The sequence below is a fragment of the Grampus griseus genome, assembly GCF_964374135.1.
Source record: "Grampus griseus genome assembly, chromosome: 10".
NCBI classification, from domain to species: Eukaryota; Metazoa; Chordata; class Mammalia; order Artiodactyla; family Delphinidae; genus Grampus; species Grampus griseus.
In genome coordinates this window covers 43411120-43423470 of record NC_139004.1, presented here as the reverse complement: position 1 = coordinate 43423470, position 12351 = coordinate 43411120, and positions in this window count along the sequence as shown.

Here is a 12351-nt window from a genome sequence, read left to right as displayed (position 1 = left end):
GAAACTCTGCTGTGATATTTCATTTAAAATTTTCTAATTGTTGTGACTTGTCCTGTGAGTTGGATGAATACTGAGTTTGGTAATATGACATATATATGTTTTTTTTTAAGCACAGGTATAGTGTCAGTGTATAATACACACAATGCTTTGCTGTCTAGTTTGGTGACAAAATAATCCACACGCCACTCTGCTTTAAAAGCACTAAGTCAAATTTTCTCTTTCTTTTCTTGCTTTGGCATGATTGGCATACACTGGTAGTAAAAAAATAAAATGCAGTGTCATACAATGGTATGACGATATGCACGACATTAAAACAATGTCAAATTATTACAATGGCATCACTGTGGTTTGTGCTGCACTGAGCGGGCTACCCCGTGTGGTCTCTGTCACAACTACTCAGCTCTGCCCTTGCACCATGAAAGCACACAGGCAATCTGTAAACACAGCAGTGTGGATGTGCTCCAATAAAACTTTACCTGTGGACACTGAAACTTGAATTTTGTACAGTTTTCACATATCATGATATGCTATTCTTATATTGGTTTTTTTCAAGTATTTAAAACTATAAAAAACATTCTTAGCTTACAGGCTGTACAGAAACAGGAGGCAGGCAGAGGGGCAGCAGCTTGCTGAACCCTGATCTAGGGGCTCAGTTATCACGTTGAAAAGGAATTCAGATGTGTCACATGCTTCCTTTTCTGTCAACCTCATTTCTCTTCCTGGCAAGCAGAACAACCGCTTTAACTTCTTTCTCCCCAGTGCCTTACTTCACTGCACATTATTACTAAACATTTAGAGCAGCACTTGAGAGACACAATATATAGCCAGTTAGATCCTACAGCAAATTGTTATTATTTGATAAAAGTGGATTTTGCCAGATATAACTGGTCACCATCACTAAATAATCAGTATTATTTAGTGATGGTAACAGAGCCAGAGTCCTGGTTCACAGGGGTTGCTGATAAGCCCAGGGTGGGAGAGGGGAGACTGGGAAGTTACTGATTAATGGGTATAGAGTTCAGTTTTGCAAGATGAAAAGCGGTCTGGAGACGGATGATGGTGATGGTTGCACAACAATGTGAATGTACTTTAGGCCCTTGAACTATACACTTAAAATGGTTAAGATGTAAATTTGATGTTATGTGTTTTTACCACAATAAAAAAGTTGGAAAAAAATTAGTTTGCAAAAATACAGATTTTGTAATATCCTAACCGTACTAAAATTTTCTCCTGCTGATATGATTTCATTAAAGAGCAAATCTTCAAGTTTCTTCACAAACACACAATTCATTCAAGACCAACCAGAATGGACATATCAGACCTCTTTTAGAAGCTCTACTTTTCAGTAGATTTCAGGCCACTGTTCTTACATCCACAGACAGGTGGGTCAAAGTTTGTACTACCTGCCAATTAGCAAATTCAGAATGGGTATTATGAATATGGCTCTATAATAAACACTACTAGTTCCTATAGTTGGTAAAAAAATTTACCATGGAGTTATCTGCCACTCTTTATTTATTTATTTTTTTAAATAAATTTATTTATTTATTTTTGGCAGTTTTGGGTCTTCGCTGCTGCACGCGGGCTTTCTCTAGTTGAGACGATCTCATTGCGGTGGCTTCTCTTGTTGCAGAGTACGGGCTCTAGGTGCCTGGGCTTCAGTAGCTGTGGCACGCAGGCTCAGTAGTTGTGGTTTGTGGGCTATAGAGCACAGGCTCAATAGTTGAGGTGCACGGGCTTAGTTGCTCCACAGCATGTGGTTTCTTCCCGGACCAGGGCTCGAACCCGTGTCCCCTGCATTGGCAGGCGGATTCTTAACCACTGTGCTACCAGGGAAGTCCCTGCCCTGTTTTATATTTTATTTATTTATTTATTTTTTTGCTAACAGAAACCATTTGATTAATTCCCAGGTAGTTGTAAGGGGCAAGATTAAATATAACCACAGCCATGAGACTCTCCCAAGATATGTGGTTGGATGAATAACATGTCAATGACTTTCAATTTTTTTCCAATCTTTTGTAGCTCACGGCAAAATATACATTCTACATTTTGATCCAGAAAACACACATACACACATACACCCACACACAAAAAACTAAAACAAAATTTCAGAAAACATACTCACTTTTACTGCATGTAATGTATTCTTTCAGATTCTATTCTATCTACTGTATTTTATTTCATTTTAGTAAGTGCTGACTGATCACAGCATGTTAAGTTGATTTCACAGCTCACTAATGGGTTATAACCCATAGCTTGAAAAATGTTCTAACCAGCCTCCAAGTTATGGAAAACATGTACGAGAAATAAGACATAGAGAACAGAGAACTTTGTAACTAATGAAAGCAAATGAAATTAATAAAAATATAAATTATTAATGCATTTAGGTTTACTTTTAATATGTCAATACTACAATTAATGCAGGAGTTCAAAAATACAAAAGCTGCCTCTGAAATTCTAAGAAACAAAAGGCACCATATATATATATTTTAAATAAATATTCAGCACTTTTTTTTTTTTAGATGTTGGGGGTAGGAGTTTAGTAATTTATTTATTTATTTTTGCTGTGTTGGGTCTTCGTTTCAGTGCGAGGGCTTTCTCTAGTTGTGGCAAGCGGGGGCTGCTCTTCATCGCGGTGCACGGGCCTCTCACTATCACGGCCTCTCTTGTTGCGGAGCACAGGCTCCAGACGCGCAGGCTCAGTAGTTGTGGCTCACGAGCCTAGTTGCTCCACGGCATGTGGGATCTTCCCAGACCAGGGCTCGAACCCGTGTCCCCTGCATTAGCAGGCAGATTCTCAACCACTGCACCACCAGGGAAGCCCGAGGCACCATATTTTTAAAAAATAAATTTATTTATTTTATTTTTGGCTGCGTCGGGTCTTCATTGCTGTGCGCGGGCTTTCTCTAGCTGCGGCGAGCAGGGGCTACTTTTTTTTTTTGCTGTGTGGGCTTCTCACTGTTGTGGCCTCTCCCGATGCGGAGCACGGGCTCTGGACGCACAGGCTCAGCGGCCATGGCTCACGGGCCCAGCCGCTCCGCGACATGTGGGATCTTTCCGGACCAGGGCACGAACCCGTGCCCCCTACATCGGCAGGCGGACTCTCAACCACTGCGCCACCAGGGAAGGGGCTACTCTTCCTTGTGGTACGCGGGCTTCTCTTGTTGATGAGCAAGGGCTCTAGGTACGCAGGCTTCAGTAGTTTTGGTGCATTGGCTTAGTTGTTCCGCGGCATGTGGGATCTTCCCAGACCAGGGCTCGAACCCATGTCTCCTGCATTGGCAGGCGGATTCTTAACCACTGTGACACCTGGGGAAGCCCAAGGGACCACATTTAAGGAAACTAAATGAACATCAAAATATCATTCAGGTATCTCACCTCCCTTTGTATTTAAATAAAAATTCTCTGTTATGAATTAAATAAAAATCATGAAAGGCAAGTACGGCACTACAATAAAACTTAAGTACCCTTTCAAATTGCCGAAAGTTTTGGATTGTTTTCTATACATATCGGTTTTGGAATGTACAGACATAGAAGGTCCTCTTCAGTACTCCAGTCGGATTATGAACTGAAGACTCCCCTCTAAATGAGTTCCAAAGTGCCAGGAAAAAAGTGCCAACATATTTCTAAATGTCCAGTGGCTGGTTTAATGTTCTCTGTAAAATGGGCTACTAGTTTCAGCTCAGCCTTTGGCAAGGCATGGAGGAGGGACATGTCCATATTATTATTTTTTAATTATATATACACTAGAAGAAGGCAAATCAGGATTGGAATGGCTCTGAATCAATTACACTTCAATTTTTTAAAAAATTGAAACTCTACCAAAAAAAAAAAAAAAAACCACCAAAGATCAGAATGGCTGTGAAGGGTTGGGCGCCCTCTCCTGCAGCAAGCACAGCGCTCTACTGAGCAAAGCAAGTGCTTCCTCATCAAAGTGTTCTTGACTTCTGGAGAGAAACTACAGGGTTTTACTAATATCTATTAGGGAGCATTTCAACTCACTCTTTTTCCTCACGCCATTTCCAAATGCCATCTAACATGTTTTCAATTTCCAAGTTGTTCCAGAAATACTCCAACTAAAAAGATGATCAATATACTTTAGGATGATACGGCAATGCTGCCAAACTATGATTGCATGGCTTAGACTGATTGGAGACTGTGTGTGAACCTCAGAAACACTAAATATGTTTGAGGGACTCTAGACCTGAATCATTTTCAACTTCCCATGATGAGAAAGGAAAGAAAAACAGTCTCATCAGGCCAGAGTTTGTGGATGCACTTTTACTAAAGCTAATTTAACCAATGAGCTGTGATGTCATGCACTGTCATGCATGTAACCATTATCTAGGAAAGGAATTCATTTAGCTCCCCATCCTGCCCTACCTGACATCCTTAGATCTTTCCAATCCTGTCTCCTTCATTTAATAACAATAAAAATATAGTTAATATTTACTGAGTACTTACTATACCATTCAAAGCATTTAACCTGTACTACCTCATTTAATTCTCACCATCGTGCTCCAGGGTAGGTCCAAGGATTATTCACACTTAACAGATGAGGAAACTGGGGCCCCAGTGGACCCTGGCAACCAATCCCAGTTGCTAACCCATAAGAAGGACTTGAGCCAGAAGTTAGAAACTAATCATCAAATCAGCTTTTCAGCAAATTCTATCACCTCCAGTAACTAGCTTTTGCTTTCTTTGCTTGATGAAGCTCTTACAGGGCCCTCCTTGCCAAGTTCTGCCTCGTAGTCCCATTTCCCCAGAGACTGGAGTCTTGACAGGATCATCAGAGCTTCTCAGGACTCTCATCCCACTCAGCCACCAGGGCTGGAGACCCTCTCTTTGCCCCTCTGATCCCTTCTCCCCCCAATCTTTAAGCTGCTCTCTAAGCCTGGAAGTTGACACGCTTGGGCTCCCTTGCCCTCGTCCCAGCTGGGTTCAGCCAACAGCATGTCCAAGCAGGAGATCAGAGGGAAGGAGAACAGGGAGTTAGGAGGATGTATCCTCCTGCCTCCCTTCCTGTGGGGTTGCCTTGTCTATGTGACCCTCTCGTGTCAGGTTGCGATAACCACTTCCTGCCCTTCCCTGTAAGCCTACAGCTGGTGACATTTCCATTATGACGAGCCCCGAGGTACAGCACTGTTCCTCCTGGTTTGCCTACACCCGGCTGCTATGGTCAGAATGGGTCCTCCCAAAATCCATATGTTGAAATCCTAACCCTCATAGGTTATGGTATCAGGTGATGGGGCCTTTGGGAGGTGATTAGGTCATGATGGGGGGAGCTGTCATGAATGGGATTAGTGTCCTTACTAAACAGTCTCCAGAGGGATCCTCGGCCCCTTCTGCCAGGTGAGGACACAGTGAGAAGTCAGCAGTCTGCAGCACGGAAAAGGGGCTTAGCCAGAACCCAACCATGCTGGCACCTGATTTAGGACTGCCAGCCTCCAGAATTGTGAGAAATACATTACTGTTGTTTATAAGCTACCCATTCTCTGGTATTTTGTTACAGCAGTTTGAACAGAGAAAGACACGAACTGCATCATCTGAACCAGAGTCTCTCTGCTGCTCCTGACCTGGCAGGAAAGCCAGATGCCAAATAGCTCAGCCTCTGTCTCATCTGTAATGAGACAGTGAGACCAGCTCATTTTCATCTCGATGTGGTCAGGAACAAGACACCTACAGCAGAGAGATAATAGTGCAGAAATCAGAGGCTGAGAGCGTTGGAAGATAATCTTCACCTGCTCCACAATGTCACCTGTCCCCTCAAGTGTCTACGAAAAGCCTGTAGCCACATAGAGAACAGACTTGCAGTTGCCAAGGGGGAGGGGAGTTGGGGGAGGGATGGATTCGGAAGTTGGGGTTAGCAGATGTAAACTAGTATATATAAGAATGGATAAACAACAAGGTCCTACTGTAGAGCACAGGGAACTATATTCAATATCCTGTGATAAACTATAATGGAAAAGAATATGAAAAAGAATATATATATGTATAACTGAGTCACTTTGCTGTATAGCAGAAATTAACACAACATTGTAAATCAACTATACTTCAATTAAAAAATAAAAAAGCCTGTAGCTGTGTGTGTGTGTGGGACCACCTGCAAGTCTGCACAAAAAAGTATATGCAAAACTCAGAGGGACTCTGGATAAGTTTTCCTATGGTTCTAGGGCCTCCAAAACCTTTTCTGAGGAATATCAATTTTTGTGAGTATTTTTCTCCTTGGCTATTCTTATGTTATTACCTGTCCCCATCCTTGATATTTATGTGCCTTTTCCCCATTTATCAGAAACACAAGTGCAGTGTCACGCCCAAAGAAGAGTAAGAACAATGAAGAAGAGTAAGAACAATTTCACATTTTTTTGATTAATGTAGAACATTCTATCCATCTTGAAAGTTGAGTGCAAGATGAGATCATTAAGATTTTTGCTTTAAGGAACCATATTCTAGAAAATTAATAAGTTTCAGACCAATTTTTAAAATTCACAAAATGTAATAATCTTGATGCAGGAATCAATGCCTATGCATAAAAATCAGGAGTGACGCAACTTTCAAATATTAATTTATCTTATCAGTTATAACATGAAAGGACAAGCTAATTTCTCTTTGAAATATCTGCCATGTTAATATCGTATACTAATGAAATTAAGTGTATACCATTTACCAATGTGTCTATCAATTTTGTACTTTAATAATCTTGAAAGTTTAGGTCAACATAATCTGCTGAGTCACATATTTCAGATAATTTACTTAATCAATCATCTTAACTGCTTTGCCCCCTCATCTACTACCAATATTAGATACTAATATTATTTCAATACAATATTATTACTACCAATTTCTTGCTCTAATATTCTTTTGTATCCTGTTGAAGCAACATTACATTCCCTGATGAGGAAACCCAGGACATGGTCCTGTACCCTGTGGGTGAGGAGAAGTAAACAGGGACCATACCAGCCGACTCCTGGGGTGCTGGTGCCCCTTAATCCAGGCACCTAGACCCAGACTCCATCAGCTCACCTGGGGCAGACCGCCAGGACATGGGGGACACTAATTGTGACCCTGCAGTGTCTGCTCAAGGTGGGTTCCTGCTTCACTGCAGATGGCCCCAAAATGAAACTGCAAAGAATAGACCCAGAGGGATCTGAGACGCTCAGGAAATTGTGGTTCAAAGGCTGTCTCTGGGTGGAATGCATGAATATTGTACAAAACCCTTCACAGCCTACGGGGTCAGCAGGGAACCTGGAGGAGATAGAACCACCAGACGGAGAGAGTAGGACACCCTGGAAACTGGACTTGCCCACTGGAGTGAGGAAGTCCCATGATGAAATAACCAGCCTTTTAATGTGATGGAATGTGATCACAGTGACAGGACATGGGGATCTAGTGTCCTGGGAATATGGGGGGCGGGGTTCACAGGCACGGCAAGCGTGGGAAGCCGGAGACAGTGGGTGGATGGAGCTCAGCCACTGGGATGGGTGGGCGGTCTTCCACACCACAGGCAGGGTTATCCTGGTAGGATCCAGGGCCCCAGCTCCCAGGTGTCCGGGGAAGGCTGGATGTTGAAAAGCCTCACAGCTGAGGCTTAGGCAGGATGTAGGAGGAGTGTCTGCTACATTCACCAGGATATCCAGGAGTAGTTTCTGGGAGCCTGATACTACGTCCTTGCCTCTCTTTTAGCCTTAAGACTATGGAGATCCTTGCAGACTCAGCTGAAGACTGAATTCTAGGACCAGTGTTTTTCGCTCAGAATGGGCTTATGCATTCAAACATCTGGATGGTTGTGGAGTGGCCCTAGATAGTTAATACAGGCTTCCCTTCTCAGGGGTGAAACTGACATTCCAATGAAAGTTACAGAGTGAACTCTCTTGCCCCTCTCCCAATCTGTTTAAACTCTCGGGAAGACAAGGAAACTCAGAGAACACTGTCTCCACTTAGCCGTAGGGTGGGCGGTGTTCGCCTGCATTGGGGAAATGTCCCTGAACTTGTATAGGTTAGAGCTGAGTGCTTCCTCAGCTCATCCCAGGCTGATGGTGCTCCAGACCCTTCTCCCAGTCTCAGGGGAGGCAGTTAGGTGACGTGATGCCGATGGATGAGAGAATGATTTGATGCTGCAGAAGCCTTGGTATCTGTGTGGATTTGTATGGTTTTGAGGATTCTCTTTTTCTTTTTGGTAATAACTCCTTAAGAACCTGGTGAAAACTATGGACCATGTCCCTCTAAAGAGACTCACAGTTTTACATATAATTTCACGTCCCTAGAATCCTGTTCGTGAATTCCAGGCTAAAAGCTCCTACAGCAGAGATAAGACCAAGAACAGGCTTTAGGTTTTTGGCTTTCTTCTTTGAAATGTAAACTTTACTGGATTCTAATTCAGTGAGTTTGCTATTTGTTTCCCTGCCTTACTCCATAAAGTATTTTGGAACCACAAAGACATTTTAAGACATATTTTTCTTTCTGCTCCTAAATCCATGAGATGTCATTACACTGGGATAATTTCAATACTCTCTGGAACTGTGTGTGTTTGAAACATCTTTTACTAATTTTCGGTTACTCATTCCATTTTCCTTGATACGCTTGCTATCTCTGTTCTCTTAGTGACATTCTTTCAGGCCATCAGCATGCTGATGCATTAGCATACAAAGCTACTACCACAAAATATTTAACGCAAAAGTCCTACAAAAAATTATTGTAAGAAATGGAGATAATTTAGCTATTAAATATTGCTGTTGTTTTATTAAGACAATCTGGAATTTAATTCATAAACATCAGTTAATCAAGAATTTATTCATCTCATAACATATTTACTATGTAACTTATAAACCTCTTACCTTACTTTTTTCCCTTTTTTCACTTAAGAATGTTGAAATGCTTGTAATGAACATGGCAACTCTTATCTTAGATCTAGAAGGCAATGACTTCTGCTTTCAAACTGGCTTTGTAAGTTGCCCATTCTTAGAAATGGTGGAAATATTTCACACTATCTGAATAATAATGAACAAGACTGCACAGTGATTTATAACTCTGAGAGCTTTATAATTTGATTTATGAACAGCTCTCAGATTTTCCATTGGCAGTTCATACAACTCTGAGTAAACTTTCTGGCCAAATGACTCAGTATTTTGCTGTATGACTAATCCCACACTCATTGTGGAAACTGGAAATGAATTCTATTTGCTTGTGGATAATGAATGATTACTTTACAAAAACTGTCTGCAAAGCATTATAGAGTAGATGAATTCAATTATACTGATGTTTTTAAAGTCTCAAACTCAGCAGACTTTTTTGAGAAGTCTGTAATGTTCACAAAAAAGAACAACCCCTCCCTCCAAGCATTATCATGGATTTTGCCACCCATAGGATAACAAATCCTAATTAGGCTCTAAAATTTCTAAAACATTAAAAGAACAATTTGGGATGATGTCATTTGAAATATTTTCTCTTACAATGATGCCTTTAAGTTATTTTCCAAGTTTTTATTACTGTAAAATAAAGTCCTTTCCTGGGATATATTTGCTGCAAAGATTTGATATTATTGCAAATAACAATTGTTTCTCCTTCATAAATGCAAAATTTAAAACGACAATAGTGATGCATCTGTATGATGGCTCCCCTGATTCTGGTGGCTGGAAATTGCCTCCAAGATTATGTTAGTTGCTGTCGGTGCTCCCAAATGATGTAGCTCCTTGAACTTTCAATACAAGAACATGTATATGGTTGGCATAGGCCCTGGTCTCAGACTGCCATGAAAACTATTTGGGAATAAACAGGTATACAACATGTTTCCTCAGATTCCTCCCAATTCCTTTCATGCCATTGATTTCTGAGAGTAAAAAACTTCACTTAGGATCAAGAAGGTTGCCAGTCCAAAATCGGTATGATTTACTTCAAATCATTTATTGCTAGAGCCATTCTTACCCAAACTTTTTGTTTTCAAGGGGGTAACATTCCAATGGAATGTCTCTGTGTGATTACCAGTTGGGTCATCTACTACCTTCTATCGAGGTTTGTAATAAACGCTTACAAACAGCCAGAGCTACATTCCAAGGCATTCGTTCTCTTTCCCTAAAAATCCTTCTTCTAGTCTGAGCATTAGTAACCAGGGCTGGTGGGGAGGGGCCCAGGGGCAGGGAGCCATCACAACCAGTCAGGGTCAGTTTTAATTCTGCAGAGTCAAAGGCAGTCTGAGAGCAGAAAGAACTGGTCTGGGGGACCCAGGGAGCATGAGGACAAGTATCTAAACCACAAATGCATTGGAGAGGTCACCTTCTCCCCTCCCTTCAACTCTCAGTTTCTCTCCCACTGCTGGCTCCATCTCCCAAGTTGTACCCCTGTCCTGACAAAAGCCCATGTGTTGCCCTTTACTCAGGCTTTACTTGCATTTCTACCCATGCATTCTAGAGTTAAATTTCACCAAAGACTGTAGACAGCGCTCTTGCCTCGTTCCCACGTCCTCGTCCCTCTCCAATCCACTCCCGTCCGGGTTCAGCCTCTCCCACTGCGATGAGCCAGTTCCCTGGAAGGTGTGCAGAGGGCTCATCATCACTGGTCCTCAGTCCTCAGGCTCCTTACCCCAGATGTGCATCTGTCCTGGGAACCCCTGAACTGGAAGCACTTCCCACGTGTCATCTGCTCTCCTTCTCCAGTCCACAAGGGGAAGATATCTCCAAAGCTCTGATTCCAGCTTTTGGTTTTTTTTTTTTTACTTTCTGCACAAAGTGTAAAGGTTTTTTTCTTTTTATTAAATTATGTGTAACATAGGCAAAATTATTTCAGTCAATAAATTTTTAAGGAATTTCACATGTTCTGATTTTTTCCACTGCCAATCACATTTGTTTCACCAAAGCCAGAACCTTCAAGATAAGGTAGCCCTTGCAAAAAGAAGTTTTGCTCAATCCACAGTTGTCATGTCAGTCCGTCCACAATCCTTTTAGTTGGGCTTCTTTGATCTCCAATGGAATATGGACAAACTTCAAAATTCCCCACCTGTAATCTTTGGGATCCAATTTCCTCAAGCAGTTTTCTTTAGGACCATGTTTAGGGTCAGGAGATGGATCTGCCTGGTTCTGAATTTTAGATACCCTTTAAAAATGCATTAAGTTCAAATCATATTCACTCCTAAGCTGTCACACCCTAGAACAGTAGAGATCATTGGGATGTGCCAAATACCTAAGATAAAAAAAGTTTGACTGTTTGGCTTTTCACAGTTCACTTGTCAGCTCTGTCTTGTAGTTCTTCCCCACAGATCTAACACGTAGTTCTATGAGTAAAGGAAACCACATAGTTACTCTACGAGGCGGTTCCAGCGATGCAGGTTTACAGAAAAAGCCCCATCAGGGCTTTTTCTGATAGAACTGATACCAGTTCTTTCTACACTTTCTCTTCCATAGTCATTTCGTCCACATCAGTGACTTCAACTATAATTGATGTGGGTGATTCCCATCTGTCTCTGGTTCTCAGTCTCCAGCCGTGTTTTCATGGGTAATTTCACACGGATGACCTTCTGACACCTCTGCCCCTCAATGGGTCTGAAACTCAGTTTGTCACCTCTGCCTTCACAACTCTTCCTTCACCTGAGCCCAAAACGTGAGTCCTCTGCAATCCCTGCCTTTCCCTCAATTGGTCACCACACAGCTTAGATGGATCCTTCTCTTCTTTTCTATATTTCTCCCTGACCCAGACATCAGGAATTTGTGCCATAACTTCCTACCTCTAGGGAGGTACTGCAGAAGATGTTTCTGTCATGTTATTAAAGCCCCTTACTCTTATCTTTGGGAGCAGAATGACTCAGTGATGAGGGGCCTTGGGGAGGGCCTGGGGCCACCAATGGGCAGGGCTGGTATATGAAAGGTCCCTCCTCACACACGGTCCTGCCTCTTGCTCACTCGTGCTGCAGGCCTTGTGGATTGGAGAGTGTCAGGCTCTTTTTAGCCTCTGGTCTTCAGGTGAGAAGTAGTACAGGTAGGGTTCTTTCCTGCTTTACTGTTGGGAAGGACTGTAATTCTTTAGCTGTGACTGGGCGGGGGTGAAGAGTTAGTGGAAAAGGAATAAGACGCCCCATTTTGGCTTTGAGCCTAAGCTATGCTCTTCAATCTGACTTCACCCTGAATAGGGTTAACATTTTAATTTCCTTTCGGTTCCTCGTGTGTGTTCTCAATTTGGTTGAGCATCTAAAGGGAAAAAGGGCTGCAGGGTGGACCATCTTCTACATACCAGATACCAAACTCTCTTAACTAATTTCCCCAACTCATTTGTCTTCTCTTGTGTGACAGTGCTAGCTCACTATCATAAAAAGTCAAAAAATTATATATACTTTTCCATTTTCATTTTTTCATTCTTTGGTATGAA